Raw genomic sequence first — 17,208 nt, forward strand, 5'->3', positions numbered from 1 at the left:
GAGATAGAACAGATTTTAAAGTTCACTTAACTTTAGTTTATGAGATTCCCTAAATTCTAATTAAATGTTCTAGATAAACTGAATTGCCATTTGATTATTTTCCAATTCACACAAACCATTTCTCTTTTGTGAGCCAGGAAAGGGTTAAAGCGCCAATTTTTTTTTGCTGACAGAGCCCTCAGGAGATTGACTCTCAATAACTCAAAAGCAGGCTATTTATTGCTAGAGTTTTTAAAATAACATTAAACTGCTTTTCTGTTTTCCTAAAGTTCCCAAACTCTTAAATCTTTTGTTAACACTGTACAATCAGTGTAAATAGATCACAATTTACACATCTCTTTAGTGGGCTTTGATTAGAGCTCCTTTAAAACTGCGTTTACTATCCTATCTCAAATAAATTTCACTGAACTAAATATATTTTCTTTCTCTACCCTTTCACCTCTTTGTCCATGTCTTCCTGCTGCAGTCAGAGGAGGGAAGATGAAAAAAAGAGGACTCTCTTTCCTCTATGTACTATCCTAGTCCTGGGGGAATTTGCTTCCAAATTACTTCACACACACACACAGAAATCATTATCTGTAGTGTTCTTGTTTGGTTTTCTGGAGGGGGGGGGGCAGCCTTCTTTTTAGTTGAATTAATCACCACATGAATAGCCAGGTGTTAAACTCCAAATCCTTTATTATCTCCTTCACAATCCCCTTACCTGGGGCCCTGGCTAGCTTTCTTAGAGGCCTTAATGTTTATGAAAGTCTTGGTTTCAGTGGAGAAGCTAAGAAGGACAGCCTGCCATTATGCTGGTGTGAGATGGAGTGAATGAATCTGTCTGCATTTGCGGGCTTGTGCTTCAGCCTCCAGTCTGCTTATCTTCTCTGGCTCTGTCTCCAAACCCTTCTGAGTCTGTCTCTGGCTCTTACAGGCCTTAGTCTCAATGGGGGAAGTGCAGCAGGCCAGGCCAGCCACGGTGGTGTGAGATGAAGTGAATGAATCTGGCTCTGAGTCTGAGTCCCAGCTTATATGCTCTACACTGAATACATATCAATCATTATGTCAGTAGGAAACCATAATTTGTTGTAAGATTAAATCAGTCATACTGAACTTGGAGAACTATTAAGCACCATGTTGAACTAGACAGCTATTGTCTTTATCAATTCCACTGACTTAACACCTTATAAGAATCCTTGTTTTAAGTAGGAGAGTTCTGGCCCATAACAATTATCTCAATATGGACATTGTATATTGGTCACATCTAAAAATCCATAAAGTTATCAAATATGAAGCAGTTATATCCAGTAAAGCAGTTAACATTCATATAGCATTTGTTTTATGCTAAGTACTTTTGCAATCATAGGATCTTCACAACAACAATCACTATTTCTTTTTACAAATCAGAAAACTGGGCAGACATAAAATAATTTGCCATAAATTACATAGCTAATACATTTCTGCAATTGAAACAATGGTGGGTTTACCAAATGCAGAGGCTGACTAGCTCTCTCACCTCACACTGCCATCTTGGGTGCTGCAAGGGGCACTCGGATTCTTCTCAGTCACTTCTGAAGGCTGAAGTGACTGGTGCCAGAATCTCCTTTGATAGTATTTTCAGGTGTCAGGATTCAGGGAATAATGACCATGGGGCTTGTCCCTCACTTCATCCCCATTCCCCCAAGCTAGATTGGGGAAATGTTTGGAGAAAGTAGTATGGTGTCCCCATGGCTATTGCTGCTTCCCCTATTTCTACAAGCAAGGCAGAATTTGAGTTTCCCTACAGTTCTTTAGCATTCTTTTTAAAAAATCTGATCTGAGATGAGGAATTAGCAAACAGATTTGGGCTATATTGATCTTGTTAGCAAATCCCATAACTGAGAGGCAGGATTCTGGGGAGTTGAGCATGCTGAGTGATTGGGCTTATGGAAAGAGTCCCTTAATACCTTCTGGGGTACTTTCCCAAAGGAGAAGGGCACTCCAGATAAGGTAAGGAAAGATTAGCAAAAAGCTGCTATTTACCTAGTGTGTTTTTTCTCTTTTTCTTTTCTTTCAGAAGGGTCAAGCAAATGACTAATTGCCAGACTTCTTAATCATTGCTCTCAAAACTTTGAGAATCTGCTAAAATGTTATTTTAGCAATTCTATAATTTTAACTAGCTAACTTTATTTCTGTAGGCCCCAGCCTGGCCAGAAAAATTTGGCCTTTTCCTTTTTTAAGGTGGGAGTCAAGGATGTTAAAAAATCTTTCCTAGCATTCTAACTACAACATAGAAGTTTTTTCTTGCTGGTTGTGTTTTAAATCTTTCCAGGTAACAAAATCTAATCCGCAGAACAGACATGATAGAGACAAAAATGATGAAAGAGGATTGTTCCATCTTTGCTAGGAGCCATAAAATTTCTTTGCCAAAAGCCATCTCCTCTAGCACCTCATATCCTCTGGTAGCCCAGAGAAGGTGGAAAGGTCACAAAGTTCTTAGCTTCTTTGCTGAAAATTGTAAGAATTTCCAAGTCTGGGCATCCCCAGTTAAGGGAAACTTCTGAGCATGGAGCTTAAGATGGCCCAGACAAGTCTTCTCCTAGTTGCTTGTAGTAGGCTTGAGAGAGGAAAAAAATGGGAAGCTTACCTTTTCAAGGAGGGGATAAAGCCATGGGAGACCAGACTTTCCCTGTATGGACCACCAAATTTTGAGGTTCAGAAAGGAGATCCCAATAGGTTGAAATCACAGATTGATGTCTCAAAAGAAATTGTAGGCTTGAATCCATCTCCAAGTCAAGAGACAAAGTTTATTTTAATTTTAATACCAATTGAAGCAGGCTAAGTTCCAAAGAATTTAGCAAAGAAGTAGGGATAAAAAGATAAATTTATAGTAAAAAGTTAGAGAGATCAGATGCTTCATGTCATTGATATGCTAATTTTATGACAAGGGTAGAATTGAGAAGTGATCTTAGAGGTGGAGTTGAAGAGTGGTTTGATATGCACCTCACTATAGTCAGCATTGTTTGTGGAACTGGGCACTGCCAAAGCCCTGTGGTCTAAGGGTTACTGCCACATATCCCCTAGAAGCTGTATCCCATCAGTACCAGATTGATGCTCTTCAGGTTGGATACAGCAGAAATAACATTCTGAGGTGTCTCCTAATCTACATCAACAAGGATGACAGAGTCTCTCTAACACTGGTGCCGAACCAGGTCTAACAAATATCTTGGGTCTGACACTGGCAGCTCCAAGAAATCTACCATATGAAGATTATCCTGCATCAGCTTGACTGTAAGGGCAACCTTGAAGGCAAACATTCAAACCTTCATAGATAAGATATAGTAGTAGCTAGTAGAAGACTCTGTGGACCACAGGCAATATTACCTTCTTGCCAAATTTGGGAATGGATACTCCCAGGCTGTCCCGGCCTGAAACTTTCTGCTACCAGGGCTTCCTCCTACTGCCTCTCATATCTGTCCATATCCTTATTTTGACATAACTAGTTCTTTTGAAGTTCTTCTGCCACATGGCAGTCTCATGTAGAATATCCAGCTGGGGTACCACAGAGAATACATTGGGGTTCATGTCAGCCAGGCCCAAATTTATTTATTCACAGTCACAAAGGAATTCTACCCAGGCTTACTTGGCATCTAGTGCATGGGAACTAGGAACTCTCAGGGCAGAGTAAGGGGATGCTGGTGGGAAATGGAGATCCTGTAGTCAATGTATGCTCCAGGCTTTTGAGGGATTAGACCCCAACCAGCATCCCAAGGCTTCAAGCTGGGTCAGAAGCATAGCAGCAGCCTGCTCCAACACCCAGAACTCTCTTTCATAATTCTAAGAGCATCTATATACCATTTTTTCAGATATCTACAATGCTTTATATATAGTATCTCATTAATGCTCATAAGAAATCTGAGAATTAGCTATGGATAGAGAAGCTAAAATCTACAGCAGTTATTTGACTTGTTCAGAGTTCAAACAAAGTATGTCTATGACAAGATTCAGATTGTCTTTCTAAGTCTGAGACTAGCACTCTGTTAACAAAAGACCCTATGGAATTCAGCAGGGTTGGGGAACAAGCCTGGGATGAACTGCCATTGCCCACTGCTTCCCCAGTTGCAAGCTTGGTAGTGTTACAACTAAGGGAGAGAATAATTAGACGATTCTCATGAGAAGCAGGTGCATTAATGAGTGAGACATATAGCAAATGCAGAAGCAGAAGCAAGCTTTATTTTATACCATTAGTTCATAGTTTACCCTGACTTTCAGATTGATCAGGTTTATAATCTGAGTTAGTTACTCAGATTGAGTTAGTTGGTCAAATTTAGTCAGTTTCAGCTGGTCAGATTTACAATCCTCTTTATTCGCCTATTCTATATATCAAAAGATTTGTGCCTTGTCATTGACACTGGTCAGTTTGGGCTGGTTTATGCTTGGGTCCCTTTGTCAGGAACTTTGTTTTTTAGCCAATTTCTTGACTCACAAAGTGGTCGGTTAGAGATACCTTAGCAAGACATTTCACTCCTCCCTTCATCCTATTTTGACAATATCTGTGAAAACCTAACTTCTCATACTCCTCACAATGCTATCCACTGATCTGCTTATAACTGAAAATTTACATATGCTGTCAGAAGAATATCAATAAATCATTAGTTCTTTAAAAAGCCCATTTTTGAGACAGACTTCCGGCCAAGATGGTGAAGAGGAGGCACACAGCTGTGTAAGCTCCGCGTTTTCTCTCAGAATTCATTTTATTACAAGTCTCTGAATTAATGCTTGACTGAAAAAAAACTCCACAAATAGTTACCAAGGGAAGATATCCTTGAAATTCGCCAGGAAAAGTCTGTTTTTGCTCGAGGATGGGGAAGGTTTTAGATTGGGCACAGGCTGAGGGCAGGCGGCAGCAGCGAGAACACGGGAGCAGCTCACAGCTGAGCAGATGGGAGTAGGTGGGGTGTAATCTCCACCATCTCTGTGAGGGGAGCTTTGCTACAGGATTGGATAATTTGCTCTGGCAGCAAGTCAGTAGCCCAGCAGAGAAGCTAAAAACACCGGGTGTGTGGAGAGGTAAAGAATACAACCCCAAACAGCTGGAGTCTCTCAGGACCTGGCCACCCCTCCCCCACAGCACGCTCTCGGAGTCTCAGAGCGCAGGCGCAGCATAGTCCTGCTAGTGCCTCGCTGATGCCCTCACAGTCTGTAGAGGAAGCTACCCAGCCCCTCCCCCCAAAAAAGCAGACTCCATTTAGGGTTTTTTCTTTCTTTCTTTCTTTCTTTCTTTCTTTTTTTTTTTTGGCTAGTCTGTCTTTGATTCTTCTCTGACAGAATGAGCAAAAAATTGAAAAGGACTTTAACCACTGACAGCTTCTATTTGGATAGAGAGCAGACTCTAAACCCTGAGGAGACTAAAAACAGTCTCCAGATGAATCCCCAAAAGAGGAGATCATCTGTTCCTCAGCACAGATGAATCTCATAGAAGAAATTAAAAAGGCTCTCACAAGGGAGCTAGAAGAAAAATGGGAAAAGGAGAGGGAGGCTTGGCAAGAGAGTCTGGAGAAGTCATCCCACTCATTTAAAGACAGAGTGGTTAAAGAAATAAAATCCTTGAAAAATAGGATTAATGAACTGGAAACAGAAAATAGCTCTCTAAAAAACAAAATTGGTGAAATGGAAAAAAATTCCATAGAACAAAAGAACTCAATTGGACAATTAGAAAAAGATTTTTTAAAAGTGAGTGAAGAAAATACTTCATTGAAAATCAGATTTGAACAAATGGAATTGAATGACTCGAGGAGACAAGAAGAATCAGTCAAGCAAATCCAAAAAAATCAAACAATGGAAAAGAATGTGAAATACCTTCTGGGGAAAACAACAGACCTGGAAAATAGATCCAGGAGAGACAATCTGAGAATTATTGGACTCCCAGAAAAGTATGATGAAACAAAGAGCCTGGACACTATTTTCCAGGAAATTATCAAAGAGAACTGCCCAGAAGTCATAGAAACAGAGGGTAAAATAGACATTGAAAGAATTCATCGATCCCCTACTGAAAGGGATCCTAAAATCAAAACACTAAGAAATATAGTGGCCAAATGCCAGAACCCTCAGATGAAGGAAAAAATACTGCAAGCAGCTAGAAAAACCCAATTCAAATATCGAGGAGTCACAATAAGGATCACCCAGGACTAGCAGCATCCACATTAAAGGATCGAAGGGCCTGGAATATGATATTCCGAAAGGCTAAGGAACTTGGTATGCAACCAAAAATAACTTACCCTGCGAGAATGAGCATCTTTTTCCAGGGAAGAAGATGGACATTCAAGGAAATAAGTGAATTTCACCTATTTTTGATGAAAAAACCAGAACTAACAAAAAGTTTGATCAACAAATATAGAACTCAAGAGAAACCTAAAAAGGTAAATATAAATCTTGGGGATTATATTTCGGCTATAAAGATGTATAAAGAATACATATACACCTTGTTCTAGAAACTAGATGTGGAAAGGACATTGTACCAGGAAAAGGGTAAAGTGGGGGCAAAGGAAACCTATTATATCTGAGAGAAAGAATGGAGGGGGATGAATATAGTGGGTATCTTACTGCCTTCAGAATTGGCTTTAAGAGAAAATTTAGACATATTCAATTTATGGTGAAACTTCTCCCACCTCATTGAAAAGTGAGAAGGGAAGGAATAAGCTAAGCGGAAGGGAATATGGAAACTGTGAGGGAAAGGGGTAAGATAGGGGGAGGGCTGTGAGTGGTGCTCACAAACTTAATACTGGGAAGGGGGGTAAGGGGGTAAGAAGGGAGAAAAGCATAAACCGGGGTTAACAAGATGGCAAGTAATACAGAATTGGTCATTTTAACCATAAATGTGAACGGGGTAAACTCCCCCATAAAGAAGAAGCAGTTAGCACAATGGATTAAAAGCCAGAATCCTACAATATGTTGTTTACAGGAAACACACCTGAAGCAGGGAGATACATGCAGGTTAAAGGTAAAAGGTTGGAGCAAAATCTACTATGCTTCAGGTGAAGTCAAAAAAGCAGGGGTAGCCATCCTGATCTCAGATCAAGCTAAAGCAAAAATTGATCTAATTAAAAGAGATAAGGAAGGGAATTATATCTTGCTAAAGGGTAGCATGGATAATGAAGCAATATCACTTTTAAACATATATGCACCAAGTGGTGTAGCATCTAAATTCTTAAAAGAGAAAGTAAGAGAGCTGCAAGAAGAAATAGACAGCAAAACTATAATAGTGGGAGATTTCAACTTTGCACTCTCAGAATTAGATAAATCAAACCACAAAATAAGAGAGAAATCAAAAAAGTAAATGGAATACTATGAAAATTAGATATGATAGAGCTCTGGAGAAAATGTAACAGAGACAGAAAGGAGTACACTTTCTTTTCAGCAGTTCATGGAACCTATACAAAAACTGACCATACATTAGGACATAAAAACCTCAAACTCAAATGCAGTAAGGCAGAAATAGTAAATGCATCCTTTTCAGACCATGATACAATGAAAATTACATTCAACAAAAAGCCAAGGGAAAGCAGACCAAAAAATAATTGGAAACTAAATAATCTCATACTAAAGAATGATTGGGTAAAACAGCAAATCATAGACATAATTAATAACTTCACCCAAGAAAACGATAATAATGAGACATCATACCAAAATGTATGGGATGCAGCCAAAGTGGTAATAAGGGGAAATTTCATATCTCTAAAGGCCTATTTGCATAAAATAGAGAAAGAGAAGGTCAATGAATTGGGCTTGCAATTAAAAATGCTAGAAAAGGAACAAATTAAAAACCCCCAGTCAAACACTAAATTTGAAATTCTAAAAATAAAAGGAGAGATCAATAAAATGGAAAGTAAAAAAACTATTGAATTAATTAATAAAACTAAGAGTTGGTTCTATGAAAAAACCAACAAAATAGACAAACCCTTAGTAAATCTGATTAAAAAAAGGAAAGAGGAAAATCAAATTGTTAGTCTTAAAAATGAAAAGGGAGAACTCACCACTAATGAAGAGGAAATCAGAGCAATAATTAGGAGTTACTTTGCCCAACTTTACGCCAATAAATTCAACAACTTAAATGAAATAGAAGAATACCTCCAAAAATATAGCTTGCCTAAACTAACAGAGGAAGAAGTAAATATTCTAAACACTCCCATCTCAGAAAAAGAAATAGAACAAACTCCCTTGATGGTATAACCTAGAGAACCCCAGAGATTGTACTAAAAAGCTATTAGAAATAATTCATAACTTTAGCAAAGTAGCAGGATACAAAATAAATCCCCATAAATCCTCAGCATTTTTATACATCACCAACAAAATCCAACAGCAAGAGATACAAAGAGAAATTCCATTCAACATAACTGTTGACAGCATAAAATATTTGGGAATCTATCTACCAAAGGAAAGTCAGGAATTATATGAGCAAAATTACAAAAAACTTTCCACACAAATAAAGTCAGACTTAAATAATTGGAAAAATATTAAGTGCTCTTGGATAGGCTGAGCAAATATAATAAAGAAATAGAAATCAACTCCCTAAGAAAAAATCCCCAGGACCAAATGGATTTACATGTGAATTCTACCAAACATTTAAAGAACAATTAACTCCAATGCTATATAAACTATTTGAAAAAATAGGGATTGAAAAAGTCCTACCAAACTCCTTTTATGACACAGACATGGTACTGATACCTGAACCAGGTAGGTTGAAAACAAAGAAAGAAAATTATAGACCAATCTCCCTAATGAATATTGATGCTAAAATCTTAAATAAAATATTAGCAAAAAGATTACAGAAAATCATCCCCAGAATAATACACTATGACCAAGTAGGATTTATACCAGGAATTCAGGGCTGGTTCAATATTAGGAAAACTATTAGCATAATCGACTATATCAATAACCAACCAAACAAAAACCATATGATCATCTCAATAGATGCAGAAAAAGCATTTGATAAAATCCAACATCCATTCCTAATAAAAACACTTGAGAGCATAGGAATAAATGGACTTTTCCTTAAAATAGTTAGGAGCATATATTTAAAACCTTCAGTAAGCATCATATGCAATGGGGAAAAACTGGAACCTTTCCCAGTAAGATCTGGAGTGAAGCAAGGTTGCCCACTATCACCATTATTATTCACTATTGTATTAGAAACACTAGCCTCTGCAATAAGAGTCGAGAAAGAGATTAAAGGAATTAGAGTAGGCAATGAGGAAACCAAACTATCACCCTTTGCAGATGATATGATGGTATACCTAGAGAACTCCAGAGATTCTACTAAAAAGCTATTAGAAATAATTCATAACTTTAGCAAAGTAGCAGGATACAAAATAAATACCCATAAATCCTCAGCATTTTTATACACCACCAACAAAATCCAACAGCAAGAGATACAAAGAGAAATTCCATTCAAAATAACTGTTGACAACATGAAATATTTGGGAATCTATCTACCAAAGGAAAGTCAGGAATTATTGAGCAAAATTACAAGAAACTTTCCACACAAATAAAGTCAGAATTAAATAATTGGAAAAATATTAAGTGCTCTTGGATAGGCTGAGCGAATATAATAAAGATGACAATACTCCCTAAACTAATCTATTTATTTAGTGCTATACCAATCAGACTTCCAAGAAAATATTTTAATGATCTAGAAAAAATAACAACAAAATTCATATGGAACAATAAAAAGTCGAGAATCTCAAGGGAATTAATGAAAAAAAATCAAATGAAGATGGCCTAGCTGTACCTGATCTAAAATTATATTATAAAGTAGCAGTCACCAAAACCATTTGGTATTCAACTAAGAAATAGATCAGTTGATAAGTGGAAAAGGTTAGGTTCACAAGACAGAATAATCAACTATAGCAATCTAGTGTTTGACAAACCCAAAGATCCTAACTTTTAAGATAAGAATTCATTATTTGATAAAAACTGCTGGGATAACTGGAAATTAGTATGGCAGAAATTAGGCATGAACCCACACTTAACACTGTATACCAAGATAAGATCAAAATGGGTCCATGATCTAGGCATAAAGAACGAGATTATAAATAAATTAGAGGAACATAGGATAGTTTATCTCTCAGACTTGTGGAGGAGAAAGAAATTTGCGACCAAAGATGAACTCGAGACCATTATTGATCACAAAATAGAAAATTTTGATTATATCAAATTAAAAAGCCTTTATACAAACAGAACGAATGCAAACAAGATTAGAAGGGAAGCAACAAACTGGGAAAACATCTTTACAATTAAAGGTTCTGATAAAGGCCTCATTTCCAAAATATATAGAGAACTGACCCTAATTTACAAGAAACCAAGCCATTCTCCAATTGATAAATGGTCAAAGGATATGAACAGACAATTTTCAGATGATGAAATTGAAACTATTTCTACTCCTATGAAAGAGTGTTCCAAATCACTATTGATCAGAGAAATGCAAATTAAGACAACTCTGAGATACCACTACACACGTGTCAGATTGGCTAAGATGACAGGAAAAAATAATGATGAATGTTAGAGGGGATGCAGGAAAACTGGGACACTGATGCATTGTTGGTGGAGTTGTGAACGAACCCAACCATTCTGGAGAGCAATCTGGAATTATGCCCAAAAAGTTATCAAACTGTGCATACCCTTTGATCCAGCAGTGTTACTTCTGGGCTTATATCCCAAAGAAATACTAAAGAAGGGAAAGGGACCTGTATGTGCCAAAATGTTTGTGGCAGCCCTGTTTGTAGTGGCTAGAAACTGGAAATTGAATGGAAGCCCATCAATTGAAGAATGGCTGTGTAAATTGTGGTATATGAATGTTATGGAACATTATTGTTCTGTAAGAAATAACCAGCAGGATGAATACAGAGAGGGTTGGAGAGACTTACACGAATGATGCTAAGTGAAATGAGCAGAACCAGGAGATCATTATACACTTCAACAACGGTATTGTATGAGAATGTATTTTGATGAAAATGGATTTCTTTGACAAAGAGACCTAATTCCGTTTCAATTGATAAATGATGGACAGAAGCAGCTATACCTAAAAAAAGAACACTGGGAAATGAATATAAACTATTTGCATTTTTGTGTTTCTTCCCAGGTTATTTTTACCTTCTGAATCCAATTCTCCCTGTGCAACAAGAGAACTGTTTGGTTCTCCAAACATATATTGTATCTAAGGATATACCGCAATATATTTAACATATATAGGCCTGCTTTCCATCTAGGGGAGGGGGTGGAGGGCGGGAGGGGAAAAATCGGAACAGAAGTGAGTGCAAGGGATAATATTATAAAAAAAAAATTACCCTGGCATAGGTTCTGTCAATAAAAAGTTATTATAAAATTAAATTTAATTTAATTTTTTAAAAAAGCCCCCTTTTCCTCATGTGCAGGCTGGATATAGTCATACAAACTATCCATGGTAATTAAAAGACTTGGTTTGACTCAGGGAAGTCTAAAATCCCCAATTAACAAAATTAGCATTTTGTTGAATTAAAATTAAATAGATTTAATTTTGTTATTTTAATTAAAATAAATAGTATTCAACAAACAACGTGTGGCAAAATATGAGGGTGTCTAAATCTTTTTTTTTTCTTTTGCTTCATCTGGACATGTTGTTCATATCTACTTTGTAGAGAAACACAAAATTTTCTTCTCCTCTATAAACAATCTCCTTAAAAATAAAAATAAAAATAAGTTATCAATTGTTGTGATACAAGAGCCACCTGCCAGTGGCTGCTTGAAGTCTAACTTAAACCTATAGAATGGTCTCTTCATGTAAGAGGATGATAATACAAGGAGACTGAGAAGCAGTTGAATTGTCTGACCTTTCTCTTCTTCTCTCCAATTTATTTCATTCCCCATCCACAAGGAACATCTGCGTCAGCAAAGGCTACCTTGCAACTCCTCCAGATGTTGTGATTCACAGTTGTGGAGACTCTAGGAGAATTGATTTGACCCTTCACGTAGGCATGGTTCTTAACAATCAATAATGTCTAGAAGTAATTGTCAATTCGGAGATTTTATAAATATCTCATTTTTATCCTTACAGTAAACTCAGGAGATAGGTGTCATTATTACTTTCATTTTATAAATGCAATAAATAAGTTAGACAGAGGCCAAGTGACTTGCCTATGATTTCGTAACTAATTAATATCTGAGACTGGATTTGAATGCAGATCTTTCTGAATCCAGATCTAGTGTCTTATGTGCTATACCAATTGGATGCCTAATTATTAATTTGATTGAAAGTCAAAGAAGCATTGTAGACTCTAAGAAATCATTCAAAAATGTTTCTGGATTACAAATTTATTGTCTGTAAGTACCAAAGCAATAATAAAGAAATCAGAAAGAGAAATTTATTACAACATTAGAATCATGTTGTTTCAGCAGAGGTTTGTTAATTTTTTAAAATAACTAAATAACATCAACATATTGAATTTTTTTCACACAATAATTTTCCACAATTATTTTTGTTTGAAAATACTTCCTGTGATGGTCACATGGATGAGTGCAGAGAGAATGTTATTTTGTAATAAAAATGAGAGGTGCTGTTTTCTGTTAAGTATTGAAAGATTATTGCTTTCAAAGCATTGGGTTAGGATGTTCTACAAAGTGTTTATCCAACAGCATGGATGGGAATCACTCAAAGTAAGAAGGTAAGGTGGGGGTTGCAATATGAATTAGTAAAAGGACTGCCCATGTAGTGTGATGCAATGGAAAGAATGCTGAATTTGGACTCAATAACTTGGATTCAAATTCCAAAACTGTTACATTTTTATCTATGTGACATGGGTAAATAGAAATAGATTTAGGAGAGCAATTGATTGTAAAAAGAATATTATAAAAGTTCATTACATGGAGCAACCATGACAAGACATCTATCACAGGTTACAAAGTTTTGCTATTTATTATATGAATAGCACACAGAATTAGTGATTTTTAATAATTACCAAGGGGAAAGACAAGTTCCCTAGTGAAACATTATTAATCAGAAGGAAGAAACTATTTAAAGGGAAGATGCCAAGAAGTGGGAGTACATCATTGGCTGGTAAGCTAAATCCATAGAGAAATTTAGCAAACTAATCTTAAAAGAGGGTTAGTGGGGGAAGGAGTTAATGAGTAAAAGAGTTAACTGTAACAAGGGGAAAGACACCATGAGGAAATTGGGCCAACCTTCTGTTGGGATGCCATGGAAGGCTAATCCTAAAAGGGGCTTAGCAAAGATTTACACCATGGGCAGATGTTTTATAGGGGAAATATAACCTTGGGGGTTTGACATCATAACTTGGCTTTTTGATTAGATAAATAAAGGTGAGAGTTTTTGGAGACCCCAATTTAGGGTGAGATTATAATGGAAAGTCCACTGAAATAAAAGACCTTCTCTCATTTAAGGCTGTTTATTTCCCTAGGCAACTAAGAAACTATGGGAGAGAAGCCTGGGCCAGTAAGATCTCAGATACCGCTTTGTTCTGGGCCTACCCTATGTTGGTGTAGGGTGGGAGTGGGAGCGCAAAGGAAAAAGCTGTGAGAAGGAAGTTGAGGTCAACTTGTCCCCATTTTACCTCTGTCTTAGGTAAATTTTCTTTATGTTGCAAGTGCAAGGAAAGAAGTTATATCAGGGGAACAGTGCACCTATCACACCATTGGGTCAACAAAAATTAAATAACTTGTCCAAGATCATACAGGTAGTAAGTAGTAGCAGAGTTGGGATTTGAACCTACGTTTTTTAATTCCTTCAGTGATCTTTTAACTCTAATATCTTTGTCTTCTCAAGATCTAATCATATTATTTTCCTGCTTCAAATCTTTATAAGGATCCCAGGTTTCAACATTGAAAGAGGCAATTGGACCTTAGAGTTTAAGTAGTTCAGTTCTCCCATTTTAAAAGCTAAATTAAATCAAAAAACATTTAAAGACCTGTTATGTTGCAGGCACTGTGCAAAAAGTTTGGTATACAAAGACAGACAAAAACAGACCCTATCTTCACATGAAAATAATTACAAACAAAACATACAGGATAAATTTAGGGTAATCTCATAACAAAGTCAAATCATGATGAAAGATTGGGAAAGGTTTATTGTGAGAGTGAGATTTTTAGCTACAACTTTAAGAAAGCCAATGAAGCTAGAGAGTAAAGGAGGAAAACAATTCTATTCATGAGAAACAACTTACTAGCAGTATTTCACTTAGTAGTTGGTGGCAATCTTGCTTTTCCACTAGTCCCAGTTCTTTTTTTTTGGAAAGCAGTTCTCTTTGGATCTCTTTGGAAACCTCAAATTTAGTTCCTTTAACAATGGCATCTATGAAACAAAGCAAAGATGGTGGTGGTATGGATGGTTTTGAAATGTAATTCTTAATCGATTGTGGTTTTCCCGATTTATAACCACATATCATTACTGGAAGACTATTTTATTAAAATGATGGACCTTTGCTTCAGGAAGAAATTTTAAGGTCATTAAAAACATTATATAAATTCTCAATGATAATCTAGCTCACTCCTCTTCTTGGACTAGTTACAAAGGTTGCTCATAAAACTATGTGTCATAGTTTGGATAATAAGCATTCTTCATCCTTTTAACTTTATTAATAATTTTTTAATTTTATGAAAGTTTATTTTACACAGACTATTATATTTAGACTACTCAGAAGGTTGATAACTATATATCATGAATGTACTTGTCTAGAAGTGTCAGAAAACACTGAGCAATCAATATAAGCACTGTACAATATCACAAAAAATAAGGTTGAGTATTTCCTGTGAAAATCAATTCAAGGAGAACACCAAAAAAAACCTAGAAATCATGTTAGCCCCAAAACAAAACAAAACCAAACAAAAAAACTTGATTTCCTTGCCAAAGTCAAGAAATTGCAAACAAGAACAACACTGGTTTAGAATACAAATTCATTTGTAAAACTCTGAAGGATGATGGAAGTATCAGTATTGCTTTATAAAACAGGAAAATCAGTAAAAGCAAAAACAAGTCTAAAGAAAGCTTGGCATGAAATCCAATGAGCCACAGCATCCAAAAAACTTTAATAGATGAAACTGGCAAGAGGAAGACAAATAGATGAAAAACAGAACAAATTGTCATTATTTCTATAATGAGTAATTTTCATCATCATGGCAAAGGAACCACGATATTTGGACTTTATCACCTCAGGCCCTGGAGCCCTATACAAAGAAGTTGAAATGGTACTTAAGACAAATTTGGGTAAAGTAACTGGACCAAGTACACAGATGAAATCCATACTAGAGGTGACATAGTCTTGCAAGATATGAAAGGGAAAAAAAAAAACTAAAATAATGGGGGAAAATATAGATGATATTTGTTATGAGCTAGAACTTGAAACAAAGTGCTAAGTCAATGGAATTGATAGAGACAATAGTTATCTAATTTAGCATGGTGCTTAACAGTTCTCTAGTTCAGTACCTGTGTACTTTCTATAGTTCCACAAGATTCACACCTATGATGAGAGAGGATATAAGCTCAGACAAACTCAGCCAGAAGGCGAACAAAGGAAGACCAGAGAAGTGGTGGCAAGCAGTCCTCCTTTGCTTCTCCACTGAAACCAAGATCTGGAAGGCCTCCAAAAAAACTAGCCAAGCCCCAAGTGAAGGAGACAAGACTTTGAAAGAGACAATAAAAGATTTGGACTTTAACACCTGGGGTGCATTTGGGATGATTACTGAACTGAAATGAAGGCTGCCACCAGAGACCACAAGAAAACCCCAACAAGAGAACATTACATTTTAGAGAAAAATATTATAGATATTACTACCCCAAAATGACACTTAAGAAAATATTAAAAACTACAAAACCCACATCTTTTAAAGAATGAATTTTATCACTCCCCCACCCCCACCCTCAACTTTATTATTCCATGACAGGAATTAGTTTTCCCTAAAAGGGTACAATGCTGTCCCTTGGATTTTACTGGGTCTTAGCTTTCTTGACTTATCTTCCTAGTTACATAAAGATCCCTCCAACTTGATGGATATCTAAAGACCACTTGAATCTAGAAACAAAGAACTCAGCTTTTAGGAACTGTGCAGCAAAAATCACGGGACAGCCTTGTCACTGAAAATGGGTCCTGATGAGCAAGAGGACTGACCAAGCATAGATAAGGATATATTGTGTGGTCTGTGATCCAATGGTTTCAGTTTCAGAGGTTGTATTTCCAATGCTTTCTGCTGACAATTGGAGTAGTAAAATAGCCTAAGTGAGATTTGAAGTGAGGGAGAAGATCTAAGAACTGCCACCAGTGGTTAAGATAAACAAACAAACCCCTTTTTCACAAGGAAGATGCATCCCTGCTCTGAGGGAATCAGGATATTAATGGGTCTTTTCAACAAGGAACTAGGGTAATTATATGAGAAGCTCAAATAGAAGCACTAAAGCAATGATTACTGAGAAGGAAAGATGGAGCCAATGCTGAGAGGCTCTAAAGCTAGTTCCATACGTTTGGAAGTACTCTGAAGCTTATACAGAATTGTATTTAATTTAATAGAGCTTCCAGAGAGGTATCATCAGCCTTTACTGTTGGAAGCTGATGACCCCAGCCCAGGTGCCTTTCTCCCCCCTGTTGCAAAGGAATCACGCCCTGGGGCAAACAATTATGAGAATTGTAATCAGGAAAAATGATCCTGAGAATTGTAACCACATAATGTTCCTGTTCACTGAACCAGTCATAGCCTATGTTCCTTTCCCAGACCCAACCCTACTTCTCTTTCTCATGCTTTTGCTATATAAGTTGTATCCTAAGGACAATAAAGTGAGACCTTGACAAGAACTTGCTTGGTCTCCCTCTTCTTTCTCGCCCGTTTCTCTTTCAGGCTGGGTTCTCCTCAACCCCCGAATAACTGAGTCCCGCGGGACGGGACAGGTGGCGCCCAACGTGGGGCTCGAGGCACGGACCCTCGCCAGACGGACCCCCTCCTAGAGAAGTCGTCGCGACCCCCTGATGCCTGAGTTTCAGCTGCTGAGGGTGACTCGGTAGAAAGCTGGACAAATTGCCGACTCTCCCTAACGGTGGTTTGGCTGGCTCTCTGCTGAGCCCCCTTCCCGGCCCCCGAAGTGAGGACCTCTTTTGCTGCTCACGGAAGTTTCAGTCCTCGGTAAGTTGATTTCGTCCATCTCATAGAAATGGGCCATAAGTTATCTAAAGAACAGGCTTTTATAAAGGACCTCAGGGAAAGAGGAGTTAGAGT

At 37.1% G+C, this 17,208-nt stretch overlaps 1 protein-coding gene and 1 pseudogene across 2 annotated transcripts in view; one reads left to right on the plus strand and one right to left on the minus strand.

The window, feature by feature from the left end:
• MAP2K4 (mitogen-activated protein kinase kinase 4) overlaps positions 1-17,208 on the plus strand; it is a 273,432-nt gene that overhangs the window by 252,143 nt on the left and 4,081 nt on the right. For both annotated transcript variants that reach the window (XR_007953396.1, XR_007953397.1), the window contains one exon: positions 16,834-17,115. The gene's annotated coding sequence lies outside the window, so the exon portion shown is untranslated. The remainder of the gene's footprint in view (positions 1-16,833; positions 17,116-17,208) is intronic.
• LOC127559219 (39S ribosomal protein L4, mitochondrial-like) lies at positions 3,042-3,561 on the minus strand (annotated as a pseudogene).

This window comes from Antechinus flavipes, chromosome 4, assembly GCF_016432865.1.
Source record: "Antechinus flavipes isolate AdamAnt ecotype Samford, QLD, Australia chromosome 4, AdamAnt_v2, whole genome shotgun sequence".
Lineage (NCBI taxonomy): Eukaryota > Metazoa > Chordata > Mammalia > Dasyuromorphia > Dasyuridae > Antechinus > Antechinus flavipes.